The following is an 18258-nucleotide window of genomic DNA, read 5'->3' on the forward strand; positions in this document are numbered from 1 at the left end:
AATATTGTTAGAACTACAGGACTGGCCTTGAATGGAGGTATTTCAATAAAGCTGTTAAAAATTAATTTTTCACAGTATTCCACATACTAGCAAGTCAAGACTTTATATGTAGTAGCAAATCAAACGTCATACATAGCATCTAATTAAGGAATTGGGAATCTTTTTTTCTATACTTCTTGTGTTTATATGTTCACATTCTTTTAGTTGATTAAGAAGTCCTTTTCTCACCCTCTGTTGAGAAAATGGTTTTCAGCTTAATCTTTCACATTTCTCTGAATCTCATTACTCATTTACTTGAATCTCATTTATGCTCAGAACTGGATCTTTTTATTTGTTTTCTTGTTTAAATTTTAGGGTAAAAGGAAGACAATGAGCCTCAAATATTGGCTTACAGAAAAAATTACTAACAAAATTGCCTTTTTTGAAAAATCAGTCCTTCTAGTCCTATGTCCTTTAGCTTCCAATATTTTGTTTGTTTGTTTGTTTGTTTTGTGATTCATGATTCTACAATTAAAAATGGGTGTCTGATGGGACGTAGCATCAGCTAAAGTGATATCTAGATTGAGAACAATGGAGCACACCTGGACGTGTCCCCACAGCATTTTTCAGCCAACTAATCTACCTTTTGCAGACATGCTCTTCTTTAGGTAAGACATTATTTTTTAACAGGAACTACTGTACTCCACTCAAAACTTTAAATATGACTGAAGGGCATAAGTTCAGAAAAAAAAAATCCATTTCAAGCTAGTTTAAACAATATGACAATATCTTTTATTACATGCTTGTACTGAGTATCTAATCTCCACCATAGCCTTTCATAGAATCATAGGATGCTTTGGGATGGAAGGGACCTTTAAAGGTCATCTAGTCCAACCCCCCTGCAATTGCCAGGGACATCTACAACTAGATCAGGCTGCTCAGAGCCCCATCCAGCCTGGCCTTGAATGTTTCCAAGGATGAGCATCTACCACCTCTCTGGGCAACCTGGCCCAGTGTTTCACCACCCTCATTGTAAAAAATTTCTTCCTTATATCCAGTCTGAATCTACCCTCTTTTAGTTTAAAACCATTACCCTTTGTCTTATCACTACTGGCCCTGCTAAAAAGTCTGTCCCCATCTTTCTTATAAGCCCCCTTTAAGTACTGAAAGGCTGCAATAAGGTCTCCCCACAGCCTCCTCTTCTCCAGGCTGAACAACCCCAGCTCTCTCAGCCTTTCCTCATAGCAGAGGTGCTCCATCCCTCTGATCATTTTTGTGGCCCTCCTCTGGACCCTCTCCAACAGGTCCATGTCCTTCAACACCTTTCAGGTGCTCTTTAATGCAAAAGATAGAAATAAAAAGACATACTTGCAATGGATTTAGGCTGAGAAAGCAGCTTTCATGCAGACTAAAATTATTTTACAAGCACTTAGTCCATACCTGCTGTCATATAGAACAATGACAGACTACCTAAAAACATGAGAATATGAATAAAAAAATCAAACAGGGAAATCAAAGATAGGCACCCAACATTACTTATCTTTATGTCTGTCTTCATCCATGGTGACAGCTGTTTATGGATATATTACTGCCTCCCTAACTTAGCTGGGTGGTCATTTGACCAATATAGTAGAGATTCAAACTTTCATGATTTGAACCTAATTATATAAAAAATTGTTTGTCCGCTAGAGATCAAACACAACCTGTGGATAATATAGGTGTCCAGGATCTTTTTATATGTAATTGCAAAGTCACTCTTTCTCTCCAAACCACCTTACCACTCTGCATAGTGCTCAGTTTAGGTGCTTTAAAATTAGGTCATAGAATAATTTAGATGGGAAAATACCCATATAGATCTTTGGTCCAACCCCTTCTCAAAGCAGAAGCAACTAGATCAAGTTGCTTGGGGTCTTGCTGAGTTTTGCGTATCTCCAAGAATGGAGAACCCGCAGCCTCTCTGGGCACCTGGACCAGTGTTGGATCATACTCACAATGAAAAATTTTTCTTCTTAGATTCAACTGAAATTTCCCTCGCTGTAACTAGTGAATAATGCTTGTCTCTTGTCTTTCCACACCTGGCTCTGTATTCTCTGTGGCCCATCTTTAAGTATTTGAATTCAATTGGACCCCTGCTTAGCTTTCTACTCTTCAGGCTAAACAAACCTGCCTTCCTTAGCCTTTCCATGTATATCACGTGCTCCAGCCCCTTGAACCATCTCAGTGGCCCTCCTCTGGACTCAGTCCAATTTGTTTGTATCTCTGTTGTCATGCCCCAAACTGGACACTAGTAGTCCAGCTACAGCTTCATGAGTATGGTTTCAAGTGAGTAAAGGGAAATAATCACGCCCCTCAACCTGGGACCACACTCCTGATCAGTGTGTTCTGAATGGCAAAAAGACAAATACAGCCTGAATTTACCAATCCCCACTGGCACGCTGATTGGAGTCCTGCAAGAAGTTTCTACCAGAGGACTGGCTGGATTGTTCCTGGAGAAGCTGATGCTGGCAAAACAGCATATTAACTGAGACACAAGAATAATGTGTTTTTACAGTCCAGGAAACAGGCCAGACAACATATTGGCTATAGAAGACATGCTATGGAGCATTTGCTGAGGACTGGGAGTCACTCCTTACCAGGAACAGCCTATCTACAAATAGCTCTGAAGGTCAGCTTCTAACCACCACCTTGAAAAACTACTGTGTGTATATTATATCTTCATTGCAGCAAGACCAGAATTTAGCAGGATATGACAGCTTCCTTTGGATTTGGTGTTTTCTTGCTCTTTGATTGAAGACACTAGTATTTTCCAAGGTGCATCCTAACTCAGTCTGTCCCCCATATTAGGTAAAAAAGCAAATACCAAGAATGCAGCGTAAGAATGGGAAGCCTCGTAATCTTATTAGATGACTGGAACTGCATCTGAAACATCTCAGCTAGCCACACTGAAAAGTAAAAAGACCTCTGTTGACCAAGTAAGGACTGCAGGAGAAGGCCCAAAGCAGGCTTTTTCAGGCAAATCTGTCATCTTACTTCATCAGCCTAAAGGCTGTTTACCCCAGGGAAAGAAAGGTCTTGGACTTTCTAACACTGTCAGTCTATTTGCAAAGAACAAGTAGAGCCTTCCTCTTCTACCACCGATGTGCTGCACTGCCCGTCAGGCCTCGAGATACTTCGTGTAAGAGAAGTGGTCTTCAAAGGCCAAAGAAAGACCAGTGGAGAAGCGATCTTCTCCCTCTCCACACACAAGCCAAAGTGATGAGGAGCAGGCTGTGCTGAACTATGTATGGTTAACTCCTTCGTCCTGACATGGAGAGCAGCCAATGAACATTTGTGTAGAAACTGCCGAGCTACTGAGCAAAGTGTTGGCTGGGATCTAATCTTGAAATTAGCCATAATAAAAGATCCTGTCAAAGGATAAACAAATGAAAAAGACTATAAGACTATACAGAATTTCAAATACCAATGTCTTTTTGTCCTTGACCTTCCTCATGTGTCACCATTTTTCTGTCAGCACCCCACCTCTGAGTCTCTCCAGCAAATACGTGTTAATTCTGTATTTCCCCCAGGATCTCTGTGAAAGCCTTCATTTGTTAAACTATTTTCAGGAACACTAAGTACACTTGCATTATTTATAGCATAGCTGAAGCTGTTGCCCAAATTGTATCTGTTCTGTAATAATTTTCCTTCTCCTTTTATTCAAGGTGCATAGCAATTACTGTAACATTGCTCTTGGAAAATGTGCCAGAAACTCTCATCTCATCTAAGTCCAGGATTTATTTTTTTGTTAGTTTTTGCTTACTGAAATATTTCAAGTATAGTACAGAAATATTTTAAGCATATGCCACCATAGATATTACATGGAAACAATTAATACATATCTTTTCAGAATACGAATTCCTCCATTCCTTTATACATGCGCATTCATAAAACATTGCTGATCCAATGTTTCTTTTACTAAAATAGATATAACCACTAACCTCCCTGATAAAAGTTGCTACTACTGTCCTGTGATATAACACAATCCATCCTGATAACCAAAAATAAGAGGCCCAGCATAACTGGGCGCAGGCATCACCAAACAGGAAAAAACACAAGCAGAGATTCTTGGCATGTTTGCAAGTTCTTCATATAGACAGAAGTGCTCTCCTGCAAAGCAGAAGGAAGACTCTTTGGTAGTGGATATGTCAAACAGCACTGAAGTTCCTCTGACATCTCGAGCAGACACACACTTCGTCCACCAAGAGCTCTGGATGCAGTGCCTTAAACTCTCTTCAAGAAAGCAGGCACACACACATGCAGACATTCACATTCCTCTCCCTCTTTGCGTTGGCAGTGCTTCTTTAACCACTCACTGATGAGATGGAAAACCAATACTCGTTTATGCTTTTTGGTTACATGACAACTAGCGCAAGGAACCCAGATTAAGAGAAGAAGGAAAGACTTCCCTTTTTGGGGGCAGCTTCAGCCAGAACAAGAAACTGCATCAGTAAGTTAGTGTTGTGGCAGTGTAAGGAGAGCCAGCTGCTGGCTGTCCTTTCTGGGGCTGCAAGTTTCCTTCCTCAGCAATGGGTCCAACAGATGCCAGAGCTGGTGCAAGGGAAGGGCTGGGATGTACTCTTAGGGTGGGGGTCCAACCAGGACTGTGGCAATTATGCCGTGTACAGGAGGCTTTGATACATACCCACTGAAGCTGTTAACTGCATATAACTTAAAAAAAAAAAATCAAAGCTTCTCTCTTAGGATGATGCTGTGCAACAGTGCTCACCAGGATTAACACCTAACAGACTAATTCCATAGCTTCACAGGGAGGAAGCAAACTGTGCATTAAGTCTTGGAGCTGAGGTCTGCATTAGCTGATATTGTTACAAAAGTCAGTGTCTTTTGAAGCCACCTCTGAATTCCCTTACCAACCAGAAAAAAAATCAGCCCTTATATGTGAAATAACCCCAAACGAAACATGTCCTGACTTGAAGATTCAATTCTTTAGTAGGTATGAAGAAAATATATGTAGCATGTTTAGCAGTTTACACCACAGACTTTCACATTTGCAGACATGTCTAAGAACAGACATTTTATTCAAATAGAAAAGTGGTTCCAACAGAGAATGGTCAGAGCTGATATATACTGACAGCAGAAAGACAGCTATGGGAAATATATCAAAACTGAGAGATACCAAAAGGGAAGAGGCAGTCCCTTACTCTGAACCAAGAAATGAAATACTTCCCTAAGTACTCAGGGGATGACATTTTTTCTGTAAGAAAACAAGACACTAAAGCTGGTAGGATAATGGAAAGTTAGAAAAACTAGATCACATACCAACTGACAGTACTGCACACTGGGAAAGCACACAGCCATCAAGCCTATCTTTGCGTGGCTGCAGTATTCAGTTGTGATGCATTATTATAATTACAGTAATTTAAACAGTAGTAATGCTTGGATAGCATGTTCTACAATTAAGCACCTTCTGATATTTTCTCATCACAAAAAAGGGGGGATGACTCAGTGGTACATTTACTCCAGTGATGAAGCTCACCTGAGAAGCTCTTGCCTCCTCTTTCCTCCTGCCCTGCTGCTCCTCACTCATGGCCCTCCCACACCCCTAGGCTCTGCTGTGCACCTGTCTGGGGGCTTAAATTATCTGGGTTAAGGATCAACCATTTTTTCCTATCTGAGAGGGCTTATTTGAGACCCAGGTAATTTCAGAAGCAAATCTGGTCTCCCTACCTGTCTATGTGTTTACACTTTGCCCCGTCATTGTAGTGTCTGAATGCCATGTCATTTGATAAGCCTCACATATGTTCCACCTTGCCAGGACTACGGGGTGGGACTCACCAGCCATTATATCTGTTATAAGCAACTCTAACAATGTGTGTGGGGTAATCCCCAGGTGGTGTGTGGCCACCCACACAGGATGGCCCATGAGGCACCTACACAACACAAACAATAAATCCTGACAAAAATAACATCAGCTCTTACTCATCTTTGCTGCAAGAAAAGAGGCAGTGCATTCAAGTGGCCACCTTGTCAGCTCACGGAAAAGCAGCTCCCAGGGTTAGGGCACGGTACAGGTGAACTACTCTAATTTTGGGCTGCTGCTGAAGACAGTGGTTAAATTACCCAGCTGTCCTGCTCCTCTCTCCCCTCTTCTGTGCTTGCTGCTCCTCTTTCACCAGTAGCGGTGCTTGTTTGAGCAGCCTGATCACAGAGCTAAACTGACATAAAACCAGCCATAACAAACAAATAAGTGAATAGTTTTACCCTTGTTGGGCTTCCTAAACTGACTTATCTCACCCACTTGACTCCTGTGGTGGGTCCCAGTTGTCATGCAGTGTTTACTCCCCCACAATCATGAGAGCAGTGCCCTATCTCAGATACCAGAAAGTATCACCATTAGCCTAGATATGGGTAAACCAGCAAGCATTCGTTTAATTTCTCTGGGTTTGCTAGCATTTGATCTGAGGGTAACATCTTTAAAAGCAACTACGTGATACTGGTGAAGTGTTTTGCTGAATGACTTGGCACAGAGCTTCGAGGACAGGGGACAGAAACTGAATTCCTATAAGTTCGGAGAAACTTACTCAGCAATTTCTGCATCAAGCATATACCTTCTGCTTAAGCATTTCCACACTTCTTTTCAGCAGATCTCCAGTCCTGGAGGAGATGAAGAAGTGCGATTTCCAGTGATTAATTGGCTTCATAGTTAAAAATTCACACCTTACTTCCAGCCTGAATTTGATTAGTTTTGACTTCTAGCAAGTGGATCTTCTTGTACTGTTGGTCCCTTGACACTGGTGTCTGTTCTATGTAACTATGGAAACAGAGCACTAGAAAAAGCAGTTTTATAAAACTGTTATTTCGCTATCAATCAGTCTCAAATATTGCTGATAAGATGTACATCCCTGTGAATCTTCATACAGTCTCCATCACCTCTTTCCTAAAGGCTCTAGGGAGAGCTGTCAGGGAAGACATCTTAGTGTACCCCTAACATTTGTTGCTCTGCAAAGTTCATGCAGTCACATTGCCAAAAACCTGGAATGATTTTGTTTTTCTGAGAACAGCATACTCTGCTGCATGTATTAGGGATTTTTCTTTTTAGCCATTATCTGATATGCTAGACAACGGCCACAGCTGTAGAAAAGACATCAGATGGTTGAGACCACTGGGCAGGAGTGATGCCAAGACATCTGTTCTTGGATGCTCAAATGATCTGTCAGCCTCATCAGCAGACTTACAATCTGGGATTATTTTTCTAAAGTTGTGACTGGAAGGACCACCTGGTTTTATACTTCTGTTGCAACTGGAAGATAAATAATCTGTTGGATCATCCTGGCATATGTCATCTAAGCAATTCCCTTACCAGGTCAGTATGGCTTCACTGCATGGTGAGAACAGAAGAAGAAATGAGTCCAGAAATGGTAGCAGCTTCTCCTTTCAAATCTCATCTACAGTGAGGGCCACAGAGCATACTTATGGTGGCCTCCAAGCCTGTGAGAGAAACGTTTTTGTCATGGCATTCAATTTCCATGCACAAAACCCACCTTCTCAGCCTTAGAGCTGCAAAAGACATTTGTGACATTCAGTGAAAACCCCATAGGAAAACCAGAAAGAGATCCTGTAGAGTGCATCTTTTTTAGGTTTAGGTATCAATGAGACTTTGCAAATTATTTGGCCTTTAATGTAATGCATGTAAAACAGACACAGATCCCTATGTAGACATATGATATCTAATACTATATCTAATAAAACTATATGATATATGATATATAATAATAAAGAACTAATACAATGTGTCCAAAATTTCCTAGGAAGGAAAATCCCAGAATACCTAACAAGCTTTCATGTTAGTTATGAATTAGTTATGAAACAATTTTCACCATTTAAAAATAAAGTTTTGTGCTACAAGGCATAGTAAGCATTGCCACAGTTTCTAAGATATTCCCAGGATTTAGTAACATAGAAAAACAGCTGCCCCATGCAGCTGTATGCATGTGTATTCTCACAGCCAGCCACGCTGAGCCTCCCTTTGTGCGCTGCTCACTAGAAACAGCAGCTGGGATGACGGTCCTTGCAGATGTTAAGACAGTGAGCCAGCTTCACCCTCTGAATTTTCCAGGCCATTAACCAGCTGTCCTGGCTCAGTGGGACCATTCTGCACCCCAGAACCTCACCACACTCACCCACAGGACAAGCCCTACTGATGGCTGACCAGCGACATCATCTCCAAAGAGGTCTGAGGCTGCACAGTGCATCTGCTGCAACAGCAAGACAAATGCCCTTTGCAGCCCAGTCTTAGCAGTAAAGTTGAGTCCTGCCCTCTTCCCTTCCAACTTTGGTCCCCTACAGCAGTGGAGGAAATGATTCAATGAAGAAAGAGCTAAGGCCAAATCCACTCATCTGTTTTTCATGGTGACTTCTGTAATCCTTCATCTTTATAGGCCCTGTTTATAGTCCTTTGAGAGCAGGGACCTGGGGAAGTACTCTGCGCAGCCATAGTCATGGTATGTATGTACAGTACGTGACAGAACTTAACTGACTACTTCAGGTGTGCAGACAGTACCCCCACTCATAGGTGAAACACAGTGTGCCGACACGCTCTGTAAACTGCTCTTTGGACTCTTCTTATTATACACCGTTCTGAAAAGTCATGCTGTCAACATGCAGTGGATCATTTGTGAGTGGGGGTCAAATAATGACTGTCACTTCTGCATGAAAGAGACCTGGCGCAAAATAAGATCTATCATGCTACTACACTCACTACAAGAAGGACATCAAGGTGCTGGAGCGTGTCCAGAGAAGGGCAACAAAGCTGGTGAAGGGTCTGGAGCACATGGCTTACGAGGAGCGGCTGAGGGAACTGGGGTTGTTTAGTCTGGAGAAGAGGAGGCTGAGGGGAGACCTTATTGCTCTCTACAACTACCTGAAAGGAGGTGGTAGCGAGGTGGGGGTCGGTCTCTTCTCCCTAGTAACAAGCAATAGAACAAAAGGAAACGGCCTCAAGCTGCGCCAGGGGAAGTTTAGGTTGGATATTAGAAAAAACTTCTTCACCAAAAGGGTGGTCAAGCATTGGAACAGGCTGCCCAGGGAAGTGGTTGAGTCTCCATCCCTGGAGGTATTTAAAGGACGGATAGACGTGGTGCTCGAGGACATGGTATAGTGATGGACTTGGCAGTGATAGGTTAACGGTTGGACTCGATGATCTTAAGGGTCTTTTCCAACCTTAACGATTCTATGATTCTATGTTACACTGTAAGATCTGTTCAACTGAGGAAGATATGTTGCCTTAGATACAGGACTATTTGCTTGACAGTCATATTAATGTCTGCCTGAAATCCCAGCCTGAGATTATAAATAATCAGCATGTAAGACCCAATGTGCTGCACTGAAGGGTGATGACCAATGTCCTTGCAAGGCTGCTTAAATGTTTGAAAGGGCCCCAACAACTGAAAAAAAGGAAACCTGTCTTCACGTATCTTCCAGAAACATCCAAAAGACGCACTGGGGAATCACAGGGCAGTCAACCTCATTGAGGCTGAAGCAAGTCCTCTTGAAGCACTTTTCTGGGCACGTGAAGGAGAAGAAGGAATGACTGTGGACAGTCAGCATGGACTGTCTAGGGGTAAATTGTGCATGACCAGCTGGATATCTTCTGTGATAAAATGACTGGAATTGCAGATGATGAGTAGTGGATGTCATTTATCTCGACTTTAGCAATGCTTACAACACTATTTCCACAATATTCTTGTATCCAATTGGGATATTATAGCCTGGGCGGGTAGACAACCAGATGGGTAAATACCTGGTTGGATGACAGGCCTCAGAGGCTGGTGGATAATCAGGCATACTCTGCCTTGAGGCTGGTAACAAGTAGGGTCCAGAGGGGTCTGTACTGGGACCTGTCCCATCACTGATGAGGTGGACAAGGTGATGGAGTGCAGTTTCATCAAGTTAGCAGATAACACCAAGTTGCAAAGACCAGTCAATACACATCAGGGCAGGGCTGCCATCAAGAGGGACCTGGATAGGCAGGAGAAAGGGTCCAATAGGGCCCCGATGCACTTGAGGCAGGAGCAATGTGCAGCCCTGCCCTGGGCAGGCAGAGTCCCAGCAGCACTGCCAGTGGGGCTGGGGGTGGCGCTGGGGAGAAGGTCCTGGGCCCTGGTAGGCAGGCAGTTGAGCATCTGATGCAGCAACGGGGGCCAGCAGCACCTGCAGCAGTGTAAGCAGAGCTCAGCCTTGCAACAGAGATGGCTTTGAGGCACTTAACAGCACCCTAGCACCTATGGGGAGGAGACAGAGAGAGCAGGGACAGGGTCTTCACAGTGGTGCCAGGCAAGAGGATGAGAATTAACAGGCATAAGCTGAAACTAAAGAGGTTCAGGCTGGAGATAAGGAACAAATTTTTCCCCGCAGGGACAGCCAGGCAGTGGAGCAGGTTTCCCAGAGACATTGTGCCAGCTCTGTCATTTGATGTTCTTGAACCCCAACTGGACAAAACTCTGAGTATCCTGGTCTAATCTTGCAGATGACCCTGCTTTGGGCAGGAGGCTGGGCTAGTGTCCTCCCAAGGTTACCTCCAGCCTGAATGACGCTGTGAATGCTTTTATGTTGAACAGTCTAAGACTTCTGTGTGAAAAAAAAATATCCTTGAGCCCAAAAATTCCTATAAGACTTTTCATCCTCTGCAGTTGTCTTTGCCAATATACTGAGAGCAGATTCACAACTGAAATTATTCCTATGGATTTATTGTGATAGAAGTGTCTTTGGGAGGCTTTTGGCTGTATTTCCTCCTGATTATTTGTTGCTAGAGATTTAACTCTGTTGCAATGTCAGAAAAAGCCCCCTCAGCCTTAGAGTCCTTGATACCGATTCCTGTGGTGTTCTGTGTAGCATTCTGACTTTTCTGGTCATTTCTTGTGGTGACTGTTCTTTCAAAGATGTATCATGCATGCTTTAATATCATAGATGGGGATTTCATAGATGGGGATTTCAGATTCACTGATTACTTTTGTTTCTCTGTTTTGTCTGTCACATCGTCTAAAACCAATCATATTTTTCTGATTGAGACAATGTCTCCTCAATATCAAAACAGCTCCCCACTGGGCACATTCCCAAGACTAGCCTGAGTCCTGCTAACTCCTGATCAGTTTTCAATGGGACTGCTCATGGATTGCAGTGCCATTCAGCATTAATTAGAGAGACACAATCTGTATCCACACGAACAGTATTCTGTTAAAAATACTAATAGGCTTAATATATGCATACTAGTAAGCAAGAAGCCTATTACCTTTCGCTAGTAATACGTCCTCATATTTCCATTCCCTTGTATAGTGTCACCTCTTTAGATCACATCCAACCTAAACTGCAGACTCTTCAGGATGGGTTCTTTATTTCATCTGTTCATTTAAGTGACAATAATGAAATAATGCAGAACTAGTCACAAAACCAGAGGTGGAGCTTCTTGTCACCAAGTTTCACATAGCTAAGCACTGAGTGGGAGTAGATTTTGGCAGGCCAAGGCAAAAAACAAGTTGGCTTGTCTTTATCCTGCATTGTGATAAATCTTCCAGCCATGTAAAAGTGCTGTCTCAAGACACAAGATCTCCAGACTGTTCTGTGGATGTGAAAATTAGGTGAAAGGCAAGTGTACAGCATAAATCACTGGAGCTGAGTCAGCAACACGAAGAGTTTTGCAATATTAAAAATGTTCCTCTCTTCCAAACAGATCCTACTTTGTAAATACTTTAGTATGTAATACTGAGTCTGACTAAGAAAAACCTGATATGCTTGTAAGCACACCTGGAGCCAAGGCTCACTGTCTTACTAAGTGTATGTGCCCAGTGCAGCATAATGGTGCCCTGGTTTGCACTGGTATCTCCTAACTACCATAATAAGTATCAGTCACAGTGAGGATGTTCATCTTAGGAAAAAAAGACAAATTGCTTGATTAATGTAGGACTGGACAAAACACAATGAAATATCACATGAAGATCAGGGAATGGAATAGCTGACTTATTTTTAAGTGTGATTTTTATCCTTGTGTTCTGTAATTTTAGTGTCTCTAACATCAGCTGCAGTCACAGCATAACTACCCACAGAAAATGTCATACTGAAGACAGTCTTTGCTGGTTTGATTTTTCCCAGTAGAAACAAAGACTCTCTGTTCCCTGGACAAAACTATTTTTTGCATGTAAATAAATTTTAGTTAAGAATAATAAAAAAAAAAAAAAAACACCAAGAGGGCATGTAAATAGTATATAGTAAGTTAATATATAAAGCATACTTACATAAGTTAACATATGCAAATTAATATAAAGGGGAGAGTGTAATTGTGTAGGGGGGTGTCTAAATCTTGGGGACAACATAGCTGCCACAAATCTCAAGTGATCTTAGAGCTGTGAGTTGCTGCTTTGCTTCTGGCTGCTTGCCAAAAAACTTCTAAAGGGGATTACTTTGTTGCCTTAACCTTGCCCTTGTAGCTTTTAGGAAAGTGCTGAACATCCCAAAAGACATTTTGCATGATACATATTTCAAGGGTGTACCAATCCACTCCAAAAGAACAGAAAGAGCCTGTCAGCTCACCTTTAATACCTGCCTTCTTACAGGACAAGCTTTAAGAAAAAAAAATGATCGAGACTTTTTGCTTCAAGTAAAAGTTAAGTAGTTGATTATTATAGTGCAAATGAAGTTAAACCAAAAGAAAAATGAGCAAAATACTTTCTTAAACTCTGTTTGAAACTGTGGTGTTGCCCATTAATTTCAGTTCATGGCACACACTAACAAGGACATTTTTTTGGGTGTTGTTAATGAATAACCAAGGGATGCTTCTCAGCTTTCACATCTGAGGGTGTCATTGCTAAAAAGAACACATTTTCCTTTCAATCTAAGTATCAAAGACCTGTTCTTTCTTCTTTCATTCACACTAGATAACTCATAAGGGGTGTGAACATATCAGAAACATCTCTACATGGTGTTTTACCTTGCTTCTCTCTGCTTAATTTATGAAAATACTAATTAAGCATTGTTAGGTTTGCTTCTCTGTATAGGAATTTGATTTTTATGCTTTTCCTCTTCAAGAGTTCTCTCCAATAGTAATTCTTTGCTCTTGTCACCCTGCTCAGCAGACGGTAGGGAGAGTTGACTGTACTGAAACTCCAGCTGGACGACTTCTTAGGCCACAGAACACACATCGTGAAAACCTTCCCTTAATTTTCCGAAGTCACACAAAAGCTGTAACCAGTGTCATATTGGTTACATAGGAATTCTGACAGGCTCAAAACTTCTGACAGATCCTGTGAGTGAGACACCAAGAGCATGACATGACATATCAGCATTGCAGAAGACAAACGTGGCAAAGAGTCTTGTAAGTATGCACCTGCCCTCCCTGCAGTAGTCATGGAACATGCAATTATGCTCTGGAGGTGTAACGTAACCTGTGTTACGCAAAGCACTTCTTGCATGACTAATCATTCTTACACCTGTACATTATAAATCATGCACTGTAAGAAGCTTTCTCATTCAAATAACTTACTAATTTCATAATTTACTGTTGCTGCATGGCATTGCAGGGAAACTAAATATGACACATGAAAACAGATGGGTGCCAGGAAATGGATGTCAGAATGGGATTACTTGCCATGCTGTGAGGGTCCAGCCTTGGTAGCTTTCTGATCTCGAGATTAGGGAAAGGGTGTTGGATTTTTAACCTCATTCCTTTCTGGACTTGGCTTTTTAGGCCTTCTTGAGAAAAAAAGGGTGGTCGTATGAGTCGTTGTGGACTAAGCAGGCCCAGGAGAGGAGCTAGGAGTATTAGTGGGAGTTACAGATGGAGTGTGCTAACTGAAGCTGCTCTCTCCTGCTGACTTTCTGTCAACTGAAAAATGACCCCTCTACTCAACTGATAGTACAGGTGTCGCCAGGTGTGTAGAGGAAGTTGGCTTAGACAGTGCTACTCACACAGACCCGAAGAAGGGGAAACAAGAGGACATCATGAAGGCACTTGAAACACAACTGTGTAGAAATTCATCTGGGGTTGATGGCACTTCCAGCACAAAAGCAATCTAGGATGACACACATAGCAGGGACTGAATCATGTTGCCAGAATATCCCTGTGAAGCAGAAGCAAATACTGCTTGTCACTGCAAGCACAATCCAGTGGTATTGGACCTGACAAACTGTGCAACCTTCTCCTGTCTATGGGTAGTGGTACAACAGGAATATTGTAATTTCACTGCAGAAGAATATCCTGGTGATCCTCAAACTCATTCATCTCAGGATTCCCACTCTCTCTTTAGTAACCTTCACAAAACTGTTGCCACATGTGAACTTTTTGCTACTGCTAGAGCTTTCAAAGTTGTGTTTCTTCCACCTTTTCCATGAGTCACATAGAGTACATGATGATTACAGCCTACTGGGACAGATTCTGTGTATAAGCTGTTCCAGCTATATTGACAACCCTATGAATTTGCACCAGCTGTCTTTTCCCTCTTTTCCATGTCTCCAGTAGTTAACATTAAGTGTAATGTTTCAACAGGAAGTCAGGCAACATCACTTTCATTAATTTCTGCACTATAAAAAATCTGCCCTTATGCACTGCAGCCAAGAGAGGAAGGGAGAGTTCCAGCACAGAATGGTAAAAACCCTTGGAAGGTCTCAGTTCACCAAATCATTTGCTTGAATACAGTCATAAGCAGAAACCTGACTTAATAACATTTTGCAATGATTATGACATTTTTGATCCATGATCCTGAAAGTACTTAGTGATGAAATAATTTACTCACGGTCAGGCTTGGAGCCAGTGATAAGAGCTGGCATCAGAAGTGAGAAGACAGCACTTAACGGATAAAATAAAGCACACTGCATGTTTTTAGTTTTTTCTCTGGCTCTTGAGCAAATAACATCCTCAAAATTGCCAGTTCCCCAGAGTACATTAGACACTGTGAGTTAATAAAAGCTTGTGGCTACCAACAGTAACATACATGTCAGAAGACCTGGACCTTTTCCTCAAGTCAGTCTGTCCTTGCTATGAAGTACCTATTTTCTGTATGTTAATTTCTTTTTTTTTCCTTAAACAAATCAAACCCTTGTAATTAAATTTTACAGCCCAACAAAAAGAGAAGTCACTGGTGTTTGCAGAGATTTGCTAAAGATTTTTACTCAATGGCATTTACAGTTTCAGTGATGCTACATTTCACTAAACAACGGAGGGTGGCTTTTGGGGAGTTAATCTTTTACAGCACTTTAACGTCAGCCCAAAACAAAGCCTCCCTCTGTGCTCCATCAGGTGTGGAACATGAAACCAAACAGATGACTAACTAAAGTCTGAAGAAAGTCAGATTAAAAATGCCTGGAGAATCACAGATGTTTTGAAACATGAGATGTAGCTTCCTGGGTTAAACCACTATTACATCCAGCCCAGTTTCACACCTCCTCCAGCAGTTACCAATATTCAATGCTTCTGAAGAGGGAATAAACAGATAATACCTGGTTGGTGTGGAAACACCTAAAGAAGGGTGAAAGGCAAAGTGAAGATGAATAGCCTGTCATTGCTGGTGTATGTGAGGCTTTCTGACCACAATGCTGACTTTCACCACCATCAGGTGTGTTGGAGGGATAGTTATCAAAGTGCAACAGAAATATAGCATCAGCACAGTCCTAAGGCAGACAACTTGATATGGACATCTCCTGAGCTCAGGTAAGTTCTGATCCTGATCATTATGTCAATGCTACTGTCTAGTTAGAAGAACTGAGCTCTCCTTAGAGCCACCTCTGCTACTGTAAAGCCTTAAAACATTTAATTGCAGAGCTTTACTTACTATAGCTCCATAAAAATCACATCTTGCAGGGCCTGCTCTTTAAGGGCCCTTCCCTATACCAGACATCACAGTTCTTGAGTGCACTCCAAATACCCATTAGCGTGCTATCTGATGTATTAAGTCACAGGCCTTGCAAAAAGCTGCATTTGTTTTGGATTATAATGTCCAAGAAGCTGTCAACACCTTATCATTCTGGAAGTGTTCAGTGTACAGTTAATCCTATAGAAAAGGAATTCACCACCAGCTGTTAGTCCTCCTGAGACCATGATGTCACTCCCTGCTCGCTGCCCACTGTGGTATGGAGTGGGACACTTACCCCACATACAGAGGATTTCACATGGCAGTTGCTCGCTTCCTCAGACTCTCCCGCTAGGAACAGGTGATCCCAGAGAAGATCAGGTTTGAAGTCTGCACTGACCACAGGGAGATCTTTTGAATACCTTTTCTAGCCAGATGGATAGCACTAGATGTGGTCATGCAACTGAAGAAGGCTCTCAGTACACAACGTCCACCCAAATTTCAAAGCCCATGCCCAGACTCCTCCTGCCTCTGTTTGTCAAGAGCATCAGTGTTTCCTAACTTCTGATTGCTCTTTTCTTTGGAAGTCAGTTTTCAGGAGATCATATTCTCCTGAGCCAACTGCTTTGCTTTCCTTACAGCTTTGCCGTATTTGTTCAAGGCCCTCCATCCTAATGATCACAGGGGGCTGCTGACTCCTTTGGCAGAGGGAAGAGCATTCTCGTTCTGTGTTTTTTTCTCGTTATTGTCTGAAAGGGCTTGACAGACGTCCTTCCAGCAGAAATGGGACTACTCAATGCTCAAACCAGTCCCCCTGCTCTCCCATTTGTAAGTAATTCCTAACCACAGTAGAAACTTCTGAGATGATATCTGAACTACAGTCTTGTTGCGAAGCTGGCAGTTATCTGGCTTCCAAGTCTTTGGAGCTGGATGATGCTATTACCTGTCAAACCCTGCATGCTGCAGAATGTCAACCACTTGGCTTCATTTCAGCTCAGACCAGAAGATGTTGAGTCTGACTGTGATAAGGAAGCATCCAGAAGAACTGTCAAAGTCTCTGACAACCCCATCTATCAAAGGAAACTGCTCAACCACAATGACAAAAGCCCATAAGTTCAGACACTGTCTAGTTAAACCTGTGCTTCTTTTCACCCTAACACCAGAAATATCTTTCTCTAGTTACTGCATGGAAAAAATTACTCCCTCTTTTCTATAATTTAGTGCACATCTCTATCATTCAAGCCACTTAGACCAGGCTATAACAACGTATTCTCCTGTCCAGGAGACTTACGTACAAAAACGTCACCTCATGAGGTATAATGCTTCCTACCACTCTCAGCATCTCCTTGTTTCTGTTACAGTTTTCTGTCCTGGTGAATGTAGCTTGCCAGGTATAACTGAAGTGCTGTTGAGATAAAATACTAAACATTAGCCGGTCTAGATGTTTAGAGATGTTTAGAGATACTGTGTCTTACACAGTAACATGATTACACACTTATTCTTCATTTTATGTGCAAAAATGTTCAGTTAGAAAAGATCTCCATATTTAAACCAGAGAGTTTGTAAAATGAACCATAATAAAACTCCAATAAAACTCCAATCTTAAAGAAAACAATGGAATAAAAACTCTTCTCTCATCTTGCTAAAGATTTTATGTGTCTCCAGGGATGTCTGGGACTAGCATGTCTTCATAGGGTCACTTTTAAATGGGTCTCCTCCACCATGCAAACAGCCCAGGACTGGAGTCATTTTCTGCTGTCACTGATGACTGCTTTGTTTAGTGTAAGATGAGGTTTGCAAATGTACTTCAGAAAGCATTCTTAATATTAGAATGGTAGTACTCAGTTATTTGAACTTCTTTCACGGTTTAATTGAGACATGTGTGACAGAAGTATTTTTCATACCAAAAAAAGAATTGTGTAAAAATAGTACATGTTACTTCCTCCTCAACAAACAGAGTGTGCAAAAACAATGCAAAAATCTTTAGTGTTACATGTGAACAACCACATACCCTACATACATGGTTTTTCAAAGAAGATGACATGATAATTTGCAGTATTCAGGAACTGTTAAACAAAAATGTTTAAGTTCACAATGTTTCTGTGACAGCATAATAATTTAGTTGTCACTAACTTCCATTTCTTCTTCCTTTGGAACCAAGCAAATCAAACAGCAAAGAAAATACATCAGAATTCCATGAAAGCATTGCACTTCTCTGTCAGTGGCTATCACCAAAGCCAATCCCCCTTTTGAGCTTCCTCCATTCTGGCAGAGGAGCTGTTTCGTTAGGCCGATAGGAAGATCCCTTGCTTGGGAGGTACCTGGAGAGCTGAAGCCCTTCTCTTCCAGTCCCTGTGGGATTTTTCTGCCTGCACTTGGATCTTGCAAGTGGAAGCTGTTTACCGAGATGTGTGACAATGACAGCCCCTAGTGGAGCTCAATTACATCC

Source organism: Nipponia nippon, unplaced genomic scaffold, assembly GCF_047370975.1.
Source record: "Nipponia nippon isolate SJK-2023a ecotype South Korea unplaced genomic scaffold, ASM4737097v1 scaffold_8, whole genome shotgun sequence".
NCBI lineage: Eukaryota > Metazoa > Chordata > Aves > Pelecaniformes > Threskiornithidae > Nipponia > Nipponia nippon.